The sequence below is a fragment of the Dasypus novemcinctus genome, chromosome 31, assembly GCF_030445035.2.
Source record: "Dasypus novemcinctus isolate mDasNov1 chromosome 31, mDasNov1.1.hap2, whole genome shotgun sequence".
Taxonomy (NCBI): domain Eukaryota; kingdom Metazoa; phylum Chordata; class Mammalia; order Cingulata; family Dasypodidae; genus Dasypus; species Dasypus novemcinctus.
The window spans coordinates 34,705,782-34,731,499 of record NC_080703.1 but is presented as its reverse complement, the minus strand read 5'-3'; the positions used below and the strand labels follow the sequence as shown (position 1 = coordinate 34,731,499).

The 25,718-nt window shown below is 36.1% G+C and overlaps 1 protein-coding gene across 1 annotated transcript in view; it reads left to right on the top strand.

Moving 5' to 3' along the window:
• UBE2E2 (ubiquitin conjugating enzyme E2 E2) overlaps positions 1-25,718 on the top strand; it is a 368,066-nt gene that overhangs the window by 171,621 nt on the left and 170,727 nt on the right. The gene's annotated exons all lie outside the window — the stretch shown is intronic.

The window sequence follows — 25,718 nt, the reverse complement described above, 5'->3', positions numbered from 1 at the left end:
CTGAAAGGAGGGAACACTTCCTAATTCATTCTACAAAGCCAATATTACCCTCCTACCAAAGCCAGATGATGATATCACAAGAAAATTACAGACCAGTATCTCTTATGAATATAGATGCAAGAACCCTCAACAAAAGAGCAATAAACTCAATCCAACAGCACAGTAAAAGAATTATACACCATGAACATGCGAGATTTATCCCATGTATGCAAGAGTGGGTCAACATAAGAAAATCATCTAATGTGATACAGCACATTAAAAGAATGTAGGGAAAAAAACCACATGGTCATCTCAATTGACACAGAAAAGGCATTTGATAAAACACAGCACCCCTTCTTGATAAAAACAATTTTAGAAATCTTGGAATAGAAGGAAACTTTTCTGCATGATGAAGTACATATACCAGAAGCCCATAGCTAGCATCATACTCAATGGTGAAAGAAAGAAATCCTTCCCTAAGATCAGGAACAAGAGAATGATGTCCACTGTCACCACTGCTATTCAACATTATACTGGAATTTCCTGCCAGAGCGATTAGGCAAGAAAAAGAAAAGGACTGGAAAGAAAGAAATAAAACTATTTGCAGATGACATGATCCTATATATAGAAAATCCTGCAAAAATCCACAACAGTGGTTCTAGAGCTTATAAATTCAGCAAAGTGGCAGCAAAGTCAGCACCACAAAATCAGAAGTGTTTTTATGCACTAGTAGTAAACAATTGGAAGAAGAAAAAAAATTTTTAAATGCCATTTATAACAGTATCTAAAAGAATCAAGTATCTAGGAATAAACTTAACCAAGGATAGAAAGGATTAATACAATGAAAACTAAAAAACATGGTGAAAAGAAATCAATCAAAGAAGACTTAAATAAATGGGACTTTGCATGTTCATGGATTGGAAAATTAAGTATTGGTAAGATCTCAAGACTACCTAAAGCAATATACAGATTCAACACAATCCCAATTGAAATTTGAAAATCCTTCTTTGCAGAAATGGAAAAGCCAGTCATCTGATTTATGTGGAAGGGTATGGGTCTGCAAATAGCCAAAGCCATCTTGAAGTTGGAGAACTCACACTTCCTGATCTTAAATACATTACAAAACCATAGTACTCGAAACAGTATAGTACTGGTACAGGGGCAGAGGTATAGACTAGTAGAATAAAGTTGGAGCCCAGAAATCAACCCTCACATTTATGGTCTATGATTTTTGATGAAGAGCAAGGACCACTCAATTGCAAAAGAACAGTCTCTTCAACATCTGGTATTAGGAAAGCTGGATCTCCTTTTGCAACATTTGCAGTCAAATGTTGGTTTAATAAAATTTATTGAGCTTAAAAAAAAAAGAATGAAAGTGGACAGATCCCTACCTCACACCATATACAAAGCCAACTCATATTAGTTCAAAGACCTAAGTATAAGAGCCAGAACTATAAAATTCCTAGAGGAAAACTTAGGGAAGCGTTTTAAGACCTCATGTTAGGCAATGGCTTCTTAGACTTTATACCCAAAGCACAGGCAACAACAGCTAAATTAGATAAATGAGACCTCATCAAAATTTTAAAAAAAACTTTACTGCCGCAAAGGACTTTATGATGAAAATAAAATAACACCTTACACAATGAGAGAAAATATTTGGAAACTACATATCTGATAAGGGTTTAATGTCCAGATTATATAAAGAAATTGTTCAACACAACAATAAGGCAAGCAACCTATTTAAAAAATAGGCAAAGATTGAATAAACATTTTTCCAAAGAAGATACACATATGGCCAATAAGCACATGAAAAGATGCTGAAAATCATTAGCCATTAGGGAAATGCAAATCTAAAGTGCAATTTGATACCTTTTACAGCCACTAGAATGGCTTCTATTTAAAAAAAAAACAACAAAAATTGTAAGTGCTGGATAGGTTGTGGAGAAATAAGAACACACATTCATTGTTAGTGGGAATGTAAAATGGTGCAGCCACCTTGGAAGACAGTATGGCAGTTCCTCAGAAAGTTAAGTGTAGAATTACCATATTACCCAGCAGTCCCACTTCTAGGTATATACCCAAAATAAATGAAATAAGTGACTTCAATAGATATTGGTATACCAGTCTTCAAAGTGGCATTATTTACAGTTGCCAAAGGATGGAAAACCCAAGTGTTCATCAATTGTTGAGTGGATAAAGAAAATGTATTTACATATACAGTGTAATATTCAGCCATAAAAAGAAATGAAGTTGTGATACATGCAATAACAAAGATGTCTCTTGAAGCCATCACATTGAGTGAACTAAGCCAAATGTAAAAGGACAAATATTTTATGATCTTTCTGATATGAAATAATTAGAATAAGCAAACTCATAGAGTCAGAATGTGAAATTCAGTTTATCAGGAACTGGGGTGGTGGTAGGGAATAGGGATAAGGCCTAAAATGCACAGTAAGAAAAAAAAAGAACCAGACATGGGAATCAGATGTCGCTCAACTGATTAAGAGCGTCCGCCTACCGTATATGAGGTCCAGGATTCAAACCCAGGGCCTCCTGGCCTGTGTGGTGCCCTGCCATGCAGGGATGGCCCCTGTGAAGGGGTGCCCCATATGCAAGGAGTGCACACCACAAGGAGAGCTGCCCAGGAGTGGTGTGCACACATGGAGGGCTGACGCAGCAAGATGGCACAACAAAGAGACACAGATTCCCAGTGCTGCCAAGAATGCAAGTGGACACAGAAGAACACACAGTGAATGGATACAGAGAGCAGACAACAGAGGGGAAGGGAAGAGAAAGAAATAAAATAAATCTTTTTAAAAAAGAACCAGACATATATAATTACGATACCATTGCTCTTATGCTGTAGACCTTCTGGCAAATAATAAAATGTTTAACATTCCATGAAAATTCACTCTCACTGTGGTTATTACATCAACCACATTTTTAGATTATATACGGGTTTTGTACAACAGTGTTTTAGCAATACAGATTTCCACCAGTGTTTGAAGAATTTGCAAAAGCCTTGATTTGAAAGCAAATCTAAGACTTGAATTTAGAATGGTTAGTTTTCCTCGTGTAGAAGATCAGTCAGTGGTCTGTTCATCTATACGATCATGGCTATTATACAGAATATTAAGGGAATCTGGTGATTTTTAGGATCTGGCCTTGAAAGAGTGGAGAGCTTTGGTCTTGGAATCTAATATGGGTTGATACTGGCTGGGTGACCTCCAGCAAGTTACTTAAACTTTCTATGCCTCTTTTCCTTATCTCTTACATGGTTTGAGACAAATTAAATAATATAAAGTGTTTACTCTAGTATTTGGTGTATGAGGTATAAGAGTTGATTAAATATTACTTGTTTTTTATCTTAACGATATTTTAAATTTAAACTTTTTTATACATTTCTTATTTGTGCCATGTGCATTGGCAAATGAAAACCTCTGGTTTATTTGATTTTTCTTTCTAGGAACCACTACTTACATGCTCATGAAGACACAAATAATCACCACTTGTACTAAACCTATTTTTGATGTCTTAAAAGTGAATTATTCCTCCTACAAAATTTTCTTAATCTGCTTTAATGTGAGGTATTATGACTGTAGCTGAGAGGTATTAGAAGCAGAACAGGAAACCGCGCAAGTTTCTTAAAACAAGAATACAAAGTGAACTCTGAAACAGTCTGTTTATATATGTAACTAAAAAAGGAAATGTAGTCAGTAAGCAGAATATATTCAAGGCTAACCACAAATGAGGAGTAAAACAAATACCACATTCACTCTGAAATTACTCACATCTTACTTTCATTAACGTACACAGGAATTTTATTGTAAAATACTTAAAATTTTTTTTCAGTGCTGTGTGTGTTCTAAGTCAATAATGCTACTGTGGTGTTGATTATAGTTAAAACATATATGTCAAGCTAAAGCTGAATAGGAGGTGCTCCTTTGTCTTTCTATAACATAATAACATGCATACTTTTTGGCCAAACCAGCAGGTCAAACTCATGTTTCTCAGAGTTTGGTATGTGACTTGGTGGCACATGTATATATATATGCAAAATGTTTTTAAATAGCTCTCAATTTTTCAAATTAATGAATGGCAAATTTCATGATCACCTATTAATTGCAAGTGAACTTATTAAAAATTTTGTTTCCATTTGAAATATATTTGCTTATATTTTATAAATATGGGTCGATTAAAGTATTCCCTATGAAAACTAGTATGGGTATGTGGTAAAAAGTACATATGTTCTGCCCAACTAACTGAAGTTTTTGGAAACTCTGGACTAAACAAAGGTAGATATTTAATAATTTAAACTGAAGAAATTATTTGTCAGCCCTAAATTTCACCTGAGAGAGGAATGACAATAATACCTTTCTTTTTTAACAAATCTCTGTGACTCACCCTCTTTCGCACTTTTAGTAGCAGTGATTGGCTGACATTTGTACATACCCTATGTTGTGATCCATGTGTACTCAGCCACAGAAGTGTTTTCTTTATAATTAATTTTAGTGGTGCTAGGTATATCTGTTTTCAGGATAGCATTTCAAAAGTGATTACCAATTGACTGTCTTGTCATGAGATTGAACATCTTTAGTCTGTATTGACAGCTTTAAAGTACGTAACTTAAAAGTAGCTCTTCACACCTAAAGAGATGTTCCACAGAGTTATATCTGTATTCCCAAGATTGTGTATTTATTGAACTCTATTTTGGCATGGTGCTAAGCTCTGAATGTAGAGTAGTGAACAAAACAGACATGGTTCCTACCTTCCTGAGCCATTCAGCTAATTGGAGAGGCAGACATTAGAAATTTAGAGATACCCCTCTGAGGAGATGGCATTTAATTTGAAAACTGAAAGGGGTCATAACAGGTAAGGTCCCAGCAGTGATACACAAAGACATGGGGGCAGAGAGGAGTTGGGTCTGTTAGAGAAAAATTTTTTTAAAGATTTATTTTATTTATTTCTCTCACCTTTCCCCCCGTTGTCTGCTCTCTGTGTCCATTTGCTGTGTGTTCTTCTGCGTCCGCTTGCATTATCTTGGAGGCACTGGGAAACGGTCTCTTTTTTGTTGCATCATCATCTTCATCAGCTCTCCATGTGTGCGGCACCACTCCTGGGCAGGCTGTGCTTTTTTCACGTGGGGCGGCTCTCCTTGCAGGGCACACTCCTTGTGCGTGGGGTACCCCTATACAGGGGCACCCCTGAGACACAGCACTCCTTGAGTGCAGCAGCACTGTGTGTGGGCCAGCTTACCACACAGGTCAGGAGGCCTTGGGGATCAAACCCTGGACCCTCCATATGGTAGGCAGATGCTCTATCAGTTGAGCCACGTCTGCTTCCCTGTTAGTGAAATTTTAAGTAGGCTTGTGTAGTGGGAGCTCAGTAAACAAGGGGAAGATGAGGTTAGAACAAGGTAGGCAGGAGCCAGTGTGTCATTCTTTCTCCTAGGTCTTGTCACTTTAAAATAAACCACCTATCAGTGAAACCACAATAGAGCTAAAGTTGTTACTTTACCTTAATTATATACATTTTTACCTTGATTATGAAGTGAAAAATATTAAAATTTGAATACTGTGAAAAATTCCATTAAAAAACTCATTTTGTTCAAATTGCTGTAAAAAGAGTGTAATTGTTCAATTTACCCAGATTCCTACATGCAAATGGCCACTTGGTAGGTGCCAAAGGATTTCCCTTCATTCTTTAATACTGCTTTGAATTTTCCTCTCCTTCCCTGTTTTGCTAGCTACTGTCTGTAACCACAGTGCTATATCTTCCATGTTTCCCCGTGAATCTAAGAAGGAAATTCAGAACTAGGTCTATGGTAACAGGTCCAATGATAGTGTTAATTTCCAATATTTCTTCATATTTAACACGCAGGCCCCACTTTGTTCAACACTTTGCAACCTCAGTCAGATAATACCTCCCTGAGCAGTGGTCTTCCTGACCTTTTCCTTTGTAGTCCCCTTTATATCTTCTTGGTCCCCGTTCTTTAACTTGGGCACTGCTGGGGTGCTTATGCACCTGCTACCAATGACTGTGACCTGGCGAGTTCTCAGTCCATATAAATGATGTAACTTTTCTTTATTGCACCTTTGATTTGCTTTCCTGTGGTTCAGAATTTGATTCTCTAATGATATTCTATATTTCAGGTACATTATAGGTTAAATAATTTTTTATTTTTAAGTAGTTTTATTGAGATCTATTCATATACCATACAATACATCCAAAGTGTACAATCATTGGATTTTAGTATAATCACAGAGTTGTGCATTCATTACCATGATTGACTTTAGAACATTTTCATTACACCAAAAAGAAAAACCCCATTCCGCTTAGCAGTCACTTCTCAGTCCTTCTATTCTTGCCCAGCCCTACAGTACCACTAATTTATTTCTGTCTCTATAGATTTATTTATATTTCTATTTTATGTAAACGGAATCATACAATATGTTATACTTTGTGTCTGGTTTCTTTCACTTATAATGTTTTTAAAAAAATTTTTTTTTAAATTAGTGAAGTTGTAGGTTTACAGACAAGTCATGTAGAAAATACAGTGTTCCCATATACCCCTCTATTGTTGACACTTTGCATTAGTGTGGTACCTTTGTTACAATTGATGAAAGAATATTAAACTACTACTGTTGATTATAGTCCATAGTTTATATTAGATGTATTTTTCCTGTATATCAGCCTGTTATGAACACCTTGTAACAGTGTCCTACATTTGTTATGTCATCAAAGAACATTCTTATATTTGTATTTTTATACCCCAATACATCATCCGCAACAGAGTTAACTGTTATACTGTCTCATATTTTATCTTCTAATTTTCATTCTAGCAACATACACTACCGAAAACTTCCCCTTTCAACGACATTCTCAACCATAATTCAGCACTGTTAATTACACTCTCAATAATTTGCTACCATCACCACTGTCCATTTCCAAACCTTTGTAATGCACATAAACATAAATTCTACACAAAGTAAGGATCAGCTCCCCATTCTCTATCCCCAGTATGTCCCTTGGTAACCTATATTCTAGAGTCTGACTGTTGGGGGCTTTGCATATTCTGATTATTTCATATCAGTGAGATCATGCAATATTTGTACTTTTGTGTCTGGTTTATTTCACTCAGCATAATGTCCTCAAGGTTCAGCCATGCTGTCACATGCATTAAGACTTCATTCCTTTTTACACCTGAATAATATTCCTTTGTATGTATATACTATATTTTATTTATCCATTCATTGGTTTATGGACACTTGGGTTACTTCCATCTTTTGGCAATTGTGATTTTTTAAATAAACTCTCATGAGAATCTGAAAGCCATATATAAAATAATTTGATTGGGTAGTGGATTCTGGGCTCTAAGCAGCTAAGATGGATAAACAAAGTTTTGAAATATAATGGATTTAGAAGTTGGAAACTGCTTGAACAAAACTATTTTTGGGAAGCGGACTTGGCTTAACGGATAGAGTGTCTGTCTACCACATGGGAGATCCACGGTTCAACCCAGGGCCTCCTTGACCTGTGTGGAGCATGCCCATGTGCACTGCTGATGCGCACAAGGAGTGCCCTGCCACGCAGGGTTGTCTCCCACATAGGGGAGCCCCATGCACAAGGAGTGCACCCAGTAAGGAGAGCCGCCCAGCGCAAAAGAAAGTGCAGCCTGCCCAGGAGTGAAACCACACGCACGGAGAGCTGATGCATCAAGATGACGCAACAACAGCAAAGAGAGAGACACAGATTCCCATTGCCACTGACAAGAATACAAGTGGACACAGAAGAACACACAGTGAATGGACACAGAGAGCAGACAACTGGGGCTGGGGGGGGGGGGGGGTGGGTGAGGGGGGAAGGGAAGAGAAATAAATAAAAGAAATAAATCTTTCAAAAAAACACTGTTTTCTTTTTTGGTAACCTTATTTTGTGATTCATTGTATGAATCTACAGTGTTGTCTTAATATTTTTGGTGGTGTTAGTAATTGAACCTTCATGCTTCCAGCCCTCCCAACTGGAAAGGGCTTTAATTCTTTATTTCTAGTGAAGACTTTTAGATAATTTTTCTATAAATACCTCTTTTGATCTCTTATGTTTTTATTTTATCACATTAAAATATCTGAAGATTGTGTTTTCAAGGTATTTGTTGTATAGATGCAAATTAAAACTAAGAAGAGTAAGGTTAAAGTGTAGATTAGGACTGGATTTAGATCAGATGATCATAGACAATCTCTTTCAATGAAAATTGGAAAGAAATGTGTAGAAATATACCCTGGCAGCAAAGTGAGAGAAGCTATTCAGAATTCCATTAAATCTTTAAATCTCACTTCCATGAAGAGAAAAATGTCAAATGATCATAAGCCATTAGGTTATGCAAATGTCTCAGAGGAAGAGAGGCCTAAGGGTATTTTTCAAGTATAAGATCATGTTTGTTTAGGAAAAAATCTCTAAGGTGATGAGTGTACTTAGGTGTTCGTTTAGAGCTCTGCCTTGCTTCTCAGGACCTTCCTGCCCTCCTGAATTATACTTTTCTGTCCGTCTGTCAGGGGTGAATTATTTATTAAAAGGCATTACATGATACCCTATGTATGTCATTTAGAAGATACCTGCTGATATTTTTTGCTGCTACTCTGTATTCACTTCATAGTCAATTAATTCTCATTGGAGCATGATTTCAAAGTCTTAAGTTTCATCTACATAGATAAAAATGAAGACATTTCTTTGTACCGTGTTTGTTGTGTTTAAAATACCATTTTTAATGCTAGTTTCCTAGTGACTCAGGAGTGAAAAAAGGTGTTTTAGACTGTAAGGGGGTAGAGGGTCAGGTGCTGCTGATGACAGGTTTTTTCACAAGGTTATGTTGGTGGAGTTTCCAGGGTCCTTTAAGGCTCTTTTGGCATCCTTCTCCTCCTCCATCCTGGGATAACTTACTCTAAGATATGAATATTAACTACATAAACCAATTTTCAAAATAGAACTTTTTTTTTTGAGAATTTGCTAATTTTACTTATCATTGACAGTTTACCAGAATTAACACTTTTATTATCTATAGCTTATGAAACATGTCAAAAAACAAGATAATTTAAATTACACTACTCATCATAAGTACTAATACTTTAAAATCTTCACTGCTTGTCTTTACCATGAACATGTCAGTGGCATATTTAAGAAAAGTTGGTAGTCGTTTTATAAAATGACTCCAAATTTTAATTTTGGGAAAAATAATATTCACTACACATAAGTCATTATTTCACAATTACTACTAATAAAATTAAATCGTTTAAAAAAAAACACAACAGTACTTGTGAGCTTTATACTTTTCTATGTGAATAATTTAAATCCATGGTTTTTTTTTTTAAAGGTTTATTTATTTATTTATTTCTCTCCCCTCCCCCCCCCACCGCGGTTTTCTGTTCTCTGTGTCTATTTGCTGTGTCTTCTTTGTCTGCTTCTGTTGTTGTCAGCGGCACAGGAATCTGTGTTTATTTTTCTTGTGTCATCTTGTGTCAGCTCTCCGCACCTGCGGCACCACTCCTGGGCAGGCCACACTTTCTTTCGTGCTGGGCAGCTCTCCTTACGGGGTGCACTCCTTGCGCATGGGGCTCCCCTACGCAGGGGACACCCCTGAGTGGCAGGGCACTCCTTGCGCGCATCAGCACTGTGCATGGGCCAGCTCCACACGGGTCAAGGAGGCCCAGGGTTTGAACCGTGGACCTCCCATGTTGTAGGCAGATGCCCTAACCACTGGGCCAAGTCCGCTGCCTAAATCCATGGTTTTAATAGCGTTTAAGGATACAAGGAAATATTCTACATTAAACAAATAATTATTTTAAATTTCTTATGTGTTTTCTGTAGTTTCTTTATACATTTAAAAGCATATGCAAAAGACCAGACAAGGAAATATTCTACATTAAACAAATAATTATTTTAAATTTCTTATGTGTTTTCTGTAGTTTCTTTATACATTTAAAAGCATATGCAAAAGACCAGACATGAGAGGAAGTAGCATATATATATAAATATATTCATTCAAATTGCTAGAAGATTAGCTGTTCCTTGTATGCTATCCCTATAGCCAGGTGCAAATAATGAAAGGCATTAATCCATTTAAGAAGTTTATAATCTGAAAGTAAAGAAGAGCAGTTGAAAGTAACTTTTTGGGGTTGACGTTTGAGGAAGTACTGGCAAAATTTGAAAAATGCCTTTAATGGAAGAAAAGTAGAATTGATTGGATGTAGGTGTTGAGGGGAAGAGGTCAGGGATGGTGAATGCTTTTTGTTTGTTTTTAGGGGTTACAGTGATAAAATTCAGCTTTGTACTTTCTGATTTAAGGTATTGGGGAGATATCAAGTGGAAATGTTCAGTAGGCAGTTGAACACATATACATTAGCAAACTTAGAGGTCCAGGAGTATAGATTTGGAAGTCTAGCAAATAGATGATTGAATATAGGGAAGCGGATGAAATCACCAAGATCAAGTGTGTGGAGTGAGAAAGAAGTCAACTGGCTTTAAAGAGATAAGCAGAGGAAGAAGTAAGGGTTTCTGATTTCCCCTAACCAAAAAGAGAAGCATCTTGAAGATGAACCATACTTTCCATAGTACCCCGCCTCCCATTACAACGTAGATTTCAAAATTGCCTCCAAAGTTTTCAAATAACTCATCCACAATAATTACTTCTTCTAATTAGATGTCCCAATTAGTAAATTACTTATAGTTTTTCACATTGTTTATAAAAAATTATCCTTTGATTTGAGTTGCAGCCATTATTTGTACACCCTTTCCTGTTTGCAAGCACTTGTTTTAGAATCTTGGTCCTTTCCTTGACTTTGCTGATTTCTCACAATAGTGTATTCTTCATTTCTTCAACTTCTTTTCTGTTTTGTTTAATTACTAGTATGTATTGAAGTTTTTATCCACCTTTTTCCATTGTCAACATACATTATTGGGCACCTTGTGGGTGAAACTGAATTCTGTGGGTCAGTATTTGAACCTAACCATTGTTTATTGTTTCTTTGGAAAAATGTATTCTGAGTTTCCATTACTTATTTTGAAGAAATACTTGACTTGTAACCTGCTTATAAATTAGGAGGCAATGTCTGAAAATATATTTTATTCTGAATCCCTGTTTGACCCAGTCTTTTGCCATTTCTTAAAGTTTGTTGATTTACTTAATGTTATAGGACTTTTTTTAAACTAAATTATTTCATATTATTGTGCCAATATGATTTACTTACATGTGAATGAACAGGGAAATATCTCTGTGCTCATCAATGAAATGCATTATTTCTAATAGAACAGTAACAAAAAAAACACAGTGTTTCAATTTTATAGCACTTAACCTGCTCCAAGTGTTCTGTTGTACTAGAAGAGGGATGAACATTTCTACACTGAAAAATTAGCTCTTTGTGTATTTGACCTTTTTTAAATTTAAATTTATAGAAACCAGTGTGGAAATAAGGTTGACCTTACTTTTAAGCCAAACTAGCTTTCAATTCTTAGGTGAATGATAAAGATTTTGGCACTGAGGTAATAAAAGGTGACATTCTAATGATGTTTGTGACTGGCTTTTTAAAAATGATCTAATTAAATTTTTTTGTGATTCTATATTAAAATTTCCTTTGATTTCAGTTACAAATATTATTTTTACACTCTTTGCAAGCAATTGTTTTAAATATATGTTATTTTAAATGGCTTTTCTGCAAAGGAATCACTTCATTTCCAACTTTGATTCATAGTAACATTTGTTTCCTGCCTGCCTTGAGCTGTGTTTTACCATTTGATGCTATGACTCAGTGTGCTCTGAACACATTTCTTCTGTCCCCCTAGTTTGTAGTCTCCCCATTTTATATCACTATGTATAGCTACTGGTATAGAACTCTGCCATCTGTCTTCAGTATTGCTACAAGGATGATGAATTGTTTGGATTCCAGGATTTATGCTGTAACCCTGCCTTGTCATTTAATGTTCATATATCTCATAGCTAACACTGATGAAACTGCTTTAAAAATCAGATATGATCTTTAGCACAGCCATATTTCACTTTCATACACAGGGCTAGGTTCTGTTTTGATGAATTTCAGGGCAAACACTTTAAATATTTCAGAAACTGCATACTTTAATGTCTATTATGTCTTTTACACTTATTCATTATCTACATTTTATTATTACATATCAAAATGTAAGATCCAGTCGTTTAACACTTTAAAAATCCCCCCAATTTTGAAGTTACTAAATATGCTACTTATACTGGTTTCTGTCTAGCACCCTCACCAGCCCTGTTAGGGACAGGGACTTAAAAAAAAAACTTTAATTAGGGACTTTAAAAAAACTTTGTTAATTAGGACCTGGTCATTGGTAAATGTGAAAAACGTCTCAAAGTGCTAAAAAGGAAAAGTTTCTTCAATTCACAAAATGTAACAGAATTGTCACTATCTTATTATTGGGTACTACTATTTAGCAAGTACTTATCCATTATATTAGGAATAGCCTTGTAAATAATTGAACAACAAATTCTTGGGCGGCGGACTTGGCCCAGTGGTTAGGGCGTCCATCTACCACATGGGAGGTCCGTGGTTCAAATTCCGGGCCTACTTGACCAGTGTGGAGCTGGCCCATGCGCAGTGCTGATGAGCACAAGGAGTGCCGTGCCACGCAGGGGTGTCCCCCGTGTAGGAGAGCCCCACACGTAAGGAGTGCGCCCCGTTAAGGAGAGCCACCCAGTGCGAAAGAAAGTGCAGCCTGCCCAGGAATGGTGCCGCAGTCACGGAGAGCTGACACAAGATGACTCAAGAGAAAGAAACACAGATTCCTGTGCTGCTGACAACAACAGAAGCGGACAAAGAAGACACAGCAAATAGACCTAGAGAACAGACAACCAGGGTGGGGGGGAAGGGGGAGAGAAATAATCTTAAAAAAATTTTTTTTTGCCTTTTATTATTGGAAAGTACAGAGCTTCTTGAAAGTGCTCCTAACCTGATGAAAATTATCCAATTTGAAAAATATTACATCTTATCTGTACTTTGTTGAGGCAGAAATGAATGATTAAATACCATAAGCTCTCAGCAAAGAGGATAAGAAGAAAATCAAGGCCATGGATAATCTACAAAATTTTCAATTTGTCCTGAATACTTAAGGGTTGACTAGCATTAAATGATTCCCACCTTTAGGTTAATAGCAACATTGTTACCATATTGAACCATTCAGTGTCTAAATATTTCTCATTTGTAACTTTCTAATAGATGAGACCAGTCCATTACAGGATGTTTCCACAGTTATGTCATTAATTGCTTGCAGAGTTTGAGTTTAAAAAAATCACAATTCAAAATTGTTGCTTAGGTGGTTACTTTGGGGGAGGGGACTCCAGTCTTCCAGGGATTAAATGTTCTACTCTTTACCAAGTAACGGATAATCCAAACCAATTTGCCCAAATCACTTAGGTGTTATATTAATGAGATTTTATCATGTATTTTTAAATTAAAATCATAAAGCACAGTCATTTTGTTAAGGAAGAGGATGGCTTGGGTGGGGAGCCGAAACAATTTTTGAAAGCAGTTATCTTTTTGTGCCACAGGTTTGCAAGAGAACACCCCTTTCCTTGACTTGATATGTAATTGTACATCTTGTACATCCTTAAAGGAAGGTGCTTTAAGCTAAGGGCCAGGGTGATCCATTTTTTATTTTGACTCTTTTTATCAGTTTACCTACCACCTTCACTTTGGTGAGCAAGATCACACATTTATTGAGAACCGATTATTTACCACTTAACCTTTCTGTGCTTTAGATAACCATATCTATAAAATGGAATAGAATGACTTTCTCCATATCCTTCCTGGTTGTAAAAGTATGATTACTTGAAGTACTCTAGTATCTTGTGAGCTCTGTTTGGATTCAGAAAAGTGTTATTCTGGTCAGCCTATGACCCTCAAAATGATGGAGCTATTGGAGCTAATAGGACAGCTCACTACTTAAAAACTCACATAAAATTTCTTACATTTATGCTGAAAAAACCTGGTGGAACTGTATCAGGGAGTTTATTACTGGATATTAATGAGCATTTTTAGGATATTCTTTTCTTTCTTCAAGATCAGGTTCAACTTTGTGTCTGGTGAACTAGACTTTTTTTGGGATTTACTAATTGTTGAGGTCAGGAGGATATTCTGAGGAGGACGATCATTTGGGAGTGGACATAATTCAGAGATGCCATCAACATTGGCTTATCATCATCAAGGAGGCTTCTTGCAGATTGTAGCACTTGTGCACACTGTACCTATTTATGTTGGCTGAATAGAAAGTTTTCTGACAGGAGGAGGATGGTCCAAGAATAGGTAAGACATGTAAGTGGTACATATAAGTGGTAGCTGCTATCATCAACATTATTATCTTGTTTTTAGTATTGCTGTCAGAACTGGAGAAATTGGCAAGGAAGGTTGGTTAGTAGATTGGGGTGAAACTTGTAAAAATAAATTGGATTTTTAAAAACTCATTTTCTGTGAAGTTCACTAAAATCACACAAAATGACAAGCATATTTATTTCCTTCTCTGGGTCAGGGCTGAAAGTTCAGGCTATCTCTGACATTACTTGATGTCAGGAGTTGTCTTTAATAATCATAGAGTGTCCATAAATGAATAAAGGTGATTATATAATAGTTTGATTCTTAAAAGGCAGAAGTTTATTCTGGAGATGAATAATTTTTTTTAGTTGTCTAATTGATATTATAAGACCAGACTATTCAGCTACTACACTTATTTTCATAGTTTTATTTAAATGTACCATGCATTTTTAATATGAGGCAGGCATATTTAAGTGAGTTTTCACATCTTATGAACCATTGTCAAATTATAATTTTGATAGCTACTACTTCTGGAAGTAGGCTAATCAAGGCATCTTAGTCAAGTATTTTACACACACACACGTACACACTTGGAGGCAGGATTTTAAATTTAAGATAAAAGTAAATCTTTTTAATTTCTTCTGTAGAAACAAAGGGCTGGATTTTCTGGTGATTCAGTTTTTCATATATACTGACCTGCTGTAAGACCCCATATCTTTGATATTTGGTTCATAAAATATGGTTATAATTCCTATTTTTAGTTGTCCTTCTGCCTGACCACCTTTTCAGTTACCCAAGAGGTTGAGTCAGAGAGCATTTTCAAGTCCTCACTATTTGAAAAGTATCTTTAGTGTACTTGCTATTTGCAAAGACTCTTTGAATGATTATGAAAAGGAAATCTATTTGGAGCCAATACCTGCAATAATTTCTAGGTTTAGGGATAGGAGACGGGATTCAAAATGTAGTAAAATTTAAGACATGCATGTACAGATGTCTCTAGAAGGACTTTTGATTCTGGGGAGATTTAAATCTAGTATTCATGATGGTTTAAGTAGACTGCAGTTACAGAGCCCTCTGGATGCAGGGCAGCGGTTTTAAAAGGCTCCTCTTCACGTATAGCACAAGGTACTATTCCTTTCTTTGTATTTATTCTTTAGTTCTTTCTAAAGGTGAATTAGATTGGATTTTGATCATATTGGAGATAAATACTCCACTTTGAACCTCTGCAAAGTCTACTTTTTTATTGTCTGTAAAAACCAGTATTTGTGCATTTGCTGTATTCCTTAAGTACTTTATTGTGATTTCCTTCTACCTTAAGGCATGATTTTCTTAATTTTATTTTCCCTTCTCGTGGTCTTCCCTGAAATTATGTAAGTGAAATGGCCTACCAGAAAATTTATGACAAGGCACAAAAGTATACCGGCAATTTGAAAATTGTGTGAAGTTAGTCTGTTATCACAATGCTTTAAGTTTCTCTCTCTCTTTAACATTCCCAATTATTTATGAGTGCTTTCACTGTTAGGTATATTGCTTTAAGCACTCAAATGTTGCAGTGGGTTTGAAGTCCCTGACAATCCATTGAAAATAAACCATGATAAATTATAGTCGTGGCAGAGGTTCTAGTATTTGTGATTCTTGATAGGATACCTTCTTGCCTCTGGTGAATTCCTTTCCAGGGGTTCTTAACCAGGGGTCAGTGAGCTTGAAATGAAATTCAAAAAACATTATTCTTGTGGATACATGTTAGAGTGGGTGTAATGTATTTATTAAATAATACACAGTACAGTGTAGACTTAGTAAGGGGACCATGGTTTTCACGTGACTGGCAAAAGGGGTTCCTTGGAACAAAATAGGTTAAAACCTCTGCTAGACCTTTTTTCCCCCTAAGCCTTATTTTTCTTTTATTTACCACCACCACTACCACCAACCCTTCCGGCCTTTAAATTGTCCTGTCAAACTGCTTAACAGAAATGCATCTCCTCCCACCCCCCACAACACACAAAATTCTTTTAGTAGGAATAACATCTGGAATTGTCTTTTAACGTAAGCTAAAAATAACATACCATACAATTACACAGAACATTTGAATAAAAACAACCACCTGTTTCCTTTAGAATGACTGTTATATGAAAGAATTGTCAAGAAAGGAGACCAAAAAATACTAAAAAATTGAAACTGAACTTCCGATGAATGGAATGTGACCTTGCATTTAATTATTCCAAACCATGTGATAATCCTCACCTGTCTTGAGAAAAATTACCAAACATGTTTCAAAGAAAGTAAGATTGTACAAGGCTGTGCTTCATTACCATTCTTTGTAATTTTGGTGCACAACTATTTATGGAGTAAATGCTGTAAAACTATTAGTAAATAAGAACTGCTTGTACTATTTAAGCGGTGTTTCTCTATTTGCCTGCTTCTGTAATTACATTGTAATTATTTTTTATTGTGAACAGTAAAATATGTAGCATATTTTGCAAATGGAATTCTAACTGCGGATCTGTTTTGAAGTACTGACGTTCTGGAAATATTCTTTATGCTAGGGAAATAATCCTTATGCTAATTAACATTGCTTTTTCTCATACATTCCTAGTAATAGAGAGCCCTGCTAATTATAGAAAACCTTATGGCAGTGTGATGGTGTCTATTTACAAATGTACTTTTACTGAAATGCGAGCTATTTTTTTAAAAAAATAGGGAATTTTAAAGCTTTTAATAGTACCTAAAAATATTCTAAGTATTTCATTTATTGAAAAGCTACATGTTAACATTAGAATGCTAATGAAGTACTTCAGATTATTTTAAATATTAGAAAATGCAGTGACATTTTTATCAGTTTCCATTCTGTTTAATTAAATACTGAACTAGTACTTTTGAAAGAAGATGCAAATATGCTAAGACGGCATAGATCAGATGTGATGGATTATTTTCATCATTAGTTTTGATATCTGTGTTACTTTTTTGTCCATTGACTCATTATAAAGCTTTAAAATTGTTAAAAAGATTGTGTTTCTTTTGTGCAGTCTTGTACATTTTATTAGTTTCTTTATGTCATTTAGTAACATTTAATATAGTTATCTTTATTGACCCAGCAGAACAAATTACTTCATTCAGGAATATTTCGTAACAGACACATATTGAATTTACCTCAGGTGTTTATTTAGTCATTCATTATAGTTAGCTTAATTTGAAAACTCTTGGTATTTTAAACTGTGTCCAGGGTAAACAAAAGATACTTTTCCTCATTTGAGATACTTAAATATTTCTTATCTTAACTTTAATTTTTTGTTTTGAAAACAATTCACAAATTTTTAGTATTGCCAAACTGAAATTTCAATATGAATTTCCTAAAAATAAGGCTTGTAACAGAATTAGATGCCTAATTCTTATCTCTCAATTTAAAGTACTCTCAAGATACTAAGATTTTTTCTTTTCAAAACTTTTAAACTAAAACTTAAAATTCTAGGCATGCTGCTTTGCCAGACTATGAACTGAAACATTTATTGAATGAACAAAGAAAGAAAATAAAACCTCAGAGGCTTAGCCTTAGAGACACCAAAATGATGTGTGCATATTCCTTGAATTCAACTGATTAGAGATTATTTTAACTCATCACATATGTGTTAACATTCATTTACTCCATGGGTTCTTAACCCCCCCCCCTTTTTTAAAGAATTTCTAATAACCATATATGTATATTTTTAAAAATATTTATTTATTTCTCTCCCCTCCCCCCCACCCCACCCCAGTTGTCTGTTCTCTGTGTCCATTTGCTTCGTGTTCTTCTGTGTCCGCCTCTGTTGTTGTCAGCGGCACGGCAATCTGTGGTTTTTTTTGGTTGCGTCATCTTGATGCGTTAGCTCTCCGTGTGTGCGGCACTATTCCTGGGCAGGCTGCACTTTCTTTCGCCCTGGGCTGCTCTCCTTACGGGGCGCACTCCTTGCGCGTGGGGCTCCCCTGTGTGGCAGGGCACTCCTTGCGTGCATCAGCACTGCGCATGGGCCAGCTCCACACGGGTCAAGGAGGCCTGGGGTTTGAACTGCGGACCTCCCATGTGGTAGATGGATGACCTATCCACTGAGCCAAGTCTGCCTCCCCCTTAACCTTTTTTATTCCACAGACACCTTTGCCAGTCAGGTAAAAACCATGGATCCCTTACTAAGTCTACACTGTACTTGCACGTGTCCCTGCAAGAGTAATATATTTTTGAGTTTCAACTCAAGTTCACTGACCCCTTGTTAAGAACCCGTAATTTACTCCAGTACAGAAGAATGGATCAGAATAAAAAAGAATATTAAAAGTCTTGGAATAGATTCAAGTACCTATGGAAAGTTGGTATACAAAACAAAGGGGGGGGGGCTTCCTTTTTATATATTAAGAACATACAACTCCAAAGAAATCATGAAGTTTTCTCAGTAGTTTTATTGTTAGTAATAATATTGGTACTGTAATTTTAAAATTATTTAGGTGTAAAAGTGAATATGTATGTTATTAGAAGTCAAGATATTCAGTGTAAAAGAAAATTACAAATATGAAAGCAAAGAAATCAAGGTGAAAACCATGTAATGTCAAATTTGAATTAGTAATATCAATATAAACTCATGATATTTTAAAAATGTGTGTTTTACTATGGACTAAAGTAGACTTAATGGTATTTTACATAGGCTCTTTGTAATTCTAGCAGTGGGAAAAACTCTATCATTGATGTGGAGGCAGTGGCCATTGGAGGTTCTGAGGACAGTGAGAGGGGAAAAACAGGTATAATACAGGAGCATTTTCAGGGTTTGGGAATTGTCTTGGACGACATTGCGATGACAGATACAGGCTATTATATATCTTGTCATAACTGACAAAATTGTGCAGGAGAGAGTGTAAACTACAATGTAAACTATAATCCATGCTTAGTGTCAATGCTCCAAGAAAAAAAAAAAGAAGGTATGTTTTGCCTCTTTCAAAGGACCCAGAAGCCACGATGTCCAAGTAGTAAGGAATATACCAGTGCCCAGATCTTGCTTTCTAATTATTAAATTAAATTTGATTTGCCAATTAAATTAAAGTTGATTTGCCAACTTTGGAGGTTACTATTATAATACTTTCTTATTTTGAAAATTAATATGTAAAGGGAAGGAATTCCACTTTAAACCTGCCTCTTCAGGTTGATGAGGGAAAACTTTATACATAAAGAGTACTATCTAGTAAGTGTGAATGATGTGATAGAATTGGAAAAAATAACTTTTTTCAAAATTCCACACCCATGCATGGTGCAGGTCTGGTGTTTTAATATCTCAGAGATAATTTTCTTCCTTCTGACTCCCATGCTTTGGGGACCTTCCCACCTGCCGCCAAGTCCTCAGTACTTAGCTGCCTCTGTGACCTCGACATAAGTTAAAGCTTAACAACCCTCCCCAGAGAGAAGAGAATGTTTAGATGTTATTATAAACTATAATCTTCCCGAAACAGTAAACAACCTTGGTAAACATCCTTCGAGTGCAGTGAAGACATCACCAGGTTGAGTGAGCTTTTGAATATCATGAAATCGCCATGAGAGAATTGACTAACTGTAAGTGTTTGGGCATTGTTTTAGTTTCTTGACTGCTAAAACAAAAATCATGCAATGGGTTGGCTTGAACAACAGGACTTTATTGGCTCATTGTTTTGAGGATAGGAGAAGTCCAAAATCAAAGTATCACCAAGGTGATGCTTTTTTCCTAAAGACTGGCGTTCTGGGGCTGGCTTGCCAATAATCCTTGGTTTTAGGCTTTTTGTCTGATGGCAGTGCACCTGGCAGCCTCCCCTGACTTCTGGGTCATTCTAGGCAGAAGGAGCAGCCAGTGAAGACAACCTAAGGCAGAAACCCCCTTTGCTCACTAGGTAACAAACCAGATAGTACAGTAAGAACCCCAGGAGTAAGCAGGGATTAGATCATGAAATGCTTTGAAGGCTTGGTAAGCCTGTGGATGAAAATGATCAAATCAAGAATAATAATGGTAGCAGTTGTCATTTATTGAGTCACTTTACTCTGTGATAATTACTTTGCTAAACACATTACCTTGCATTATCCAATTTTAATTCTCATACCTCTGTCAGGTAAATATTGTTATACCCATTATTCAGATGAGCAAACTGAACCCAGGGAGCATCCATTTTCTCAAGATCACACATTTTTGGAAGAAGGTAAAGTGGGATTTTGTTTGAGCCCAGGTCTGATGTATACTCAAAACTGTGCTCTCAAACTACTTTGTTGTAAGAAGGCTAAATGATTCTTAACTTTCCCCTGCTTCCCCCTGTATTAGTCAGCCAAGGAAGGGGGTGCAGCTACAAAATATCAGAAATGGATTGGTTTTTATAAAGGGTGTTTATTTGAGGTAGGAGCTTACAGATACCAGGCCATAAAGCATAAGTTACTTCCCTCACCAAGTTTATTTTCACCTGTTGGTGCAAGATGGCTGCTGACATCTGCCAGGGTTCAGGCTTCCTGGGGTTCCTCCCTTCCAGGGTCTTGCTTCTGTCTTGGTTCAAGGTTCCTTTCTTCCTGGGACTGACATCTCTTTCCTCTGTGGCTTACTTCCCTGGGCTCCAGCTTAAGGCTTCAGCATCAAACTCCAACATCAAAAACCCTTGCATCAAAAGCTCCAACTCTGCCCTTGCCATGCGTTTTATCTGTAAGTCCCCACCCACCACAACGCCCTAATGACATGGCCCAATCAAAGCCCTAATCATAACTCAATCATGCCCAGTAATAGACCAGATTACAAACATATTCCAATACCTATTTTTGGAATTCATAACCATATCAAACCACTACACTCCCTCTCCCCAAAATAATATCCTCTTCAATTGTGCTTGTCCAAGGACATGATCAAAGAAACCTATTATATTCCAAGATTAGAGTAGTATACTACCACATCCAACCATAATGAAAGTTTGATTTGGGACTCCATAGTAACATTATCCCAGAGAAGATAAGTTAGTATATAAACAACATTTGGAAAGGGTAAAAACTAAGTGACATTTTGAGGCTTTGTCAAAGTGGAGAGAAAAACAATTAAATTTTTCCCCTCAGTTTAGAGTGAGATAGAATTGAATGTATTTAGGTAAATGACTTTATCTAAAAATTTCCAACCTATTTTTTAATAATGAAAGATTCATAAAAAGGCTGAAATCTGGAAGGAGATACTTATCAACTTATTGTTATGAGGTATACCCTAAAAAGAGATCCGGCTTTCAAGTGTATATTCATTTTTATTTTGCTGTCTTTTGGTCTTTTGGACAGCAAACAAAGATGTGGTTGAGCCACAGCCCAGCCACCTTTGACACACTTCAAATCTGATGAATGAAATTCTGGTTTGGGGGAGTGTACATGTCATCCTTGGGTGCAGATTGGATTCTACTTTTAGAAAGGTAGTGGCAGTATGATTGCCTCCAAGGTATTGGATCTTGCTATTGTAATGATTTGTACTTACTCAGAATTAAATTAACAAAAAATTGTTTCATAAGATTAGGTGAAGAGTTGAATGAACCTAAAATGAATTTGATTTTTAAAAGTAATTACTTCTGTACAGTTATCACTTAACTTGCACTTTGCAGTACTTAATCTAAGCATTCAGAGAAATATTGCAGGCAGGATTTCATGGATGTTGCAGTACCTGTCAAAAGCATGAAAATATCACATTTTTCAAGCATCTTCACTTTCACTTTTCTGAAATCTAGTAAAATGAGTCTTGTGCCATTAATTGTCAAGGTCTTATTTTTAAATACAACCTTGTGTTTTGTTCAACTGTTTGTAGATTTTTCATGTCAAATGACAATACTCTGTGGAAAAGTTTTATTTTGGCTCTGAGTACACATGTGTTGTTTTTCCCAAGAATAACATGACATCCATATAACAGAACTCTATCATCAGCATATTTAATCCTCCTAGGGGACTGTAAGTGAGGCATGCTGTAGAGGATATAGTAATGTTAAAAACAAAGAAAAAACAAAGAGTACTTTCCACTTGCAGTCAAGAGGAAGAATTAACCATGTCAGTAATAAAAAACTAGACCATTGCTACCACTATCATTGTTGCTTCCCTTGTGTATATCTTTCTTCCTGCCTTCCCCCTGGCATCCCATTTTTCTCTGCAGTCATGAGCAAGAAGTAGATGCTCAGTACTAATGGCTGTAATCTGGAAACAGAACCCCTGGCCCCTATTCTCTTGATTATACTTCTTCCACATCACTGTCTGAGAGGGAGATATTGGTATCTAACACACACATACACGCGAACACATTTATTTATAAACTCAGTAGTAGTAGAATTCTGCATGTTTGAAAATCATAAGAAAAACATCTCTATTGATATTTATTGAACATTGGCTTTATATATATGACTGTGTAAAATTTGATGTCAGTATTCCTATTCCTCTTACCTCCCCTCACACACACAGACACGCTCCACTCGTCACTCTCAACATGACATCCATTCATTAAAAATAAATGCCCAAATCAATGGAGTGTTCCTGTAACAAGTAGCAGTTCCTTATATTTATTATCCCTAGCCCATGGACACTTTTTATCAGATAACCCTATTGTTTCCTACATTAATAAAGGTTGAGCTACCAGTTCAGTTTTCTTGTTTGATGAATGGGAACTTTTTATTGATAAGTAGATCACCTGAATTACTAGTAGAAATACAGCAATTGGAATCAAATAAGTTATAGATTAAATCTATTTTCTTTTTTTATTCTGTTATATGAGTTTGTTTACAGCAGTCTTCATCCAATTCTCAAAGGTTTGCTACTGGATTTCCACTAATGCTGATCCTTTTCTTTTGTTGCCTGCATTGGATGATTCTCTTTTTTATTTATTTCTTCTTTGGAGAAATGATGCTGCATGCTAGAAAGTACAGTTAGGCTGTCCTAGGTTCACATCCTGGCTTTCACTACTTGTGTGACCTCAGACTGATTGGTTTAACTTTCTGACCAAGCCTCCATTTTCCTATTTGTAAATGGGGAGAATGGAATAATACTTTTTGAGGTTATTGGGAGAAGGAAGAAAACAGATTTAAAGAACTCATTCATTTAAAAAGTAGGAGTTGTGATATTATTTTTGTTATTCATCCAGTTGAAGTTCACAGTTAAAAGACATAATAAAGCTGGGATAAATAGTGATTTATGGGTTACTAGGGTAAATGTTTTAGGTTAAAGAGGAGATTGAAACTAATAGTTAAAATGATGTTTCTAAAATATGGTCTGTGGGGTTATCCCTGCTAACCCTGTTTTCTGTAACTGTGACAACTGAGTTCACTGAAAGAAAGATGGAATGAGGAAACAATTCTCCTGCCAACTTAAAAGAAAATTTGTATGCCCAGAGGCATGCATGTCCAGCCTTGTTGGAGAAAGTGCTTTAAAATTCAGCCAGCAGTACTTGAGACTTCCCTGATGATGAATTGCCTGCTAAACTGTGCCACAGAGCATTCAATTTAATTCACTTATCTCTGTTGGCATAGCTTCTTTATGAAGTCAGTGCCCTCACAAGGGCTGGGGGCAGGGGTAGAGTTCAGCAAGGAAGCCCATTCCCTATCACGAAGCAGCCATACTTAGCGATATTTTGAGTTCATGGACAGTTTTCTTCCCAAATTCCCCAAATGTTTTAGAGACTTATTTTTCTTGAGCTTCACATGCTAAAACATATTCCCCAAAGGATGTCATGAAGATAGCATTTTTTTCCTCTGGAGAGCTCTACTTTCGGAATGGCCTGAAAAAGAGAAAGTGATCACTATGCCGGTGGGCAACAAGCTTCATAATTATTCTCCCTTCCTCCAGGAGCTCTTATCCAAAACTGTCCTGTCTGGTTTTTCTTTTTTCGTTTTTGTTTTTTTGGTTTTTTTTTTGTTTTTTTTCTGTTTTTCTTTTGGAAATAATTTAAAGACTCAGGTGAGATCTGAAATAGCCTGGTATAATGGAACAGCCCTAGTTCTAGTAGCTTTGTGTCTGTTTAGCATTGATTCTGTGACTTTAGCTAGGATCTCAGTATTCTCATATGTAAAATATCTTGACATTATCTTTATGTCTTGATAAATTAGGGGTTTCTTGTGAAAAATTTTATACTTTTAATTTTGTAAATGTCTTAACATACACAAAAATAGGGAGTTAAACTACCATATACTCATCACTTCCACAACCATCAGCATTTTGCCATATTTCATCTATACCTTCTTCACTGCCCCCCTAACCTGTTATAAGGTTTGTTGGTGAAGTATTTTAGAAAAAAAATCCCAGTCTCCATGCCACTATACTTCACTATATATCTCAAATATATCCTATTATATTACAAACCTTCTACCTCTTCCTCCCTTTATCTCGTGGAAATAATTACCAATAATAAAAGAAACAAAATTCTCTTTTTCAATGATTTCTGATTCTGCATTAATCCTACTTCAGCAGTCTCTAGTTGGGGGTTTATGGAAACTCTGGTGAGTGTGGGAACTTTCTAAAATTAAATGTAGATATTTTCATATATGTGTATTTGTTCTCTTTTTAGAGGGAGAATGGAATATCATTTCTTAAAGTTTCAAAGGAGTCCCTACGTAAGACTATAAGGTTCGGCATAGCATATGTAGGGTCTTCACCTGATTCCGGAGTCCTGCATATATTGAAATACTATATGTAAAAGATCGTGTAAGTTTGGGTTAAAAAAAAAAAAAAGACAACTATAAAAATGCCCTAGGACATCAAGTGATAGTGTCTTCATAGGATAAAACTGAGCTAATTCTGCTTACAATTATTTATGTAGTAAGATGTAGCTATTCAAAAACAGTTATAATAAATCATTTACACACATTTTTTTTTTACTCTCCCCCCCTCCTTGTGGCTTTTTGCATGCTGTCTGCTCTCTGTGTCCATTCACTATACGTTCTTCTGTGTCTGTATTTATTTATCTTCTTATTTCCCCTCTCCTCTTGCGGCTTGCTTGTCTGCACTCTGTGTCTATTTGCTGTGGACTCTTCTCTGTTCTCGCTTGTCTCCCTTCTTTTTGTTGCATCACCTTGCTGTGTCGGCACTCCACAGCATCTGCGGGCTGGGCAGTGCCGCAGCTTCCAGGCGAGCCTGCCTTCACAAGGAGGCCGCACAAACCAAGGTCCTCCCATATAGTAGACGGTAGCTCATCTGATTGAGCCACAGCGGCTTCCCCACACCTTTTTGGAGAAGTATTGAAGTTCATTTATTTATAACTAAATGTGATTTATTTGTGGTCTAAAGATAAAGTTATTTGTCATAATTCTATAAAGAAATAAAGCTTTTCTTCTTTTTTGAGCCAATGAAAATTCTTTCAAAAGAAGGTCATTTAGTATTGATTTGAATTGGTTAATTTACTTGTTAAAATATGGATGTAATTTGCCTGAAAAATCATTTAATCTGGG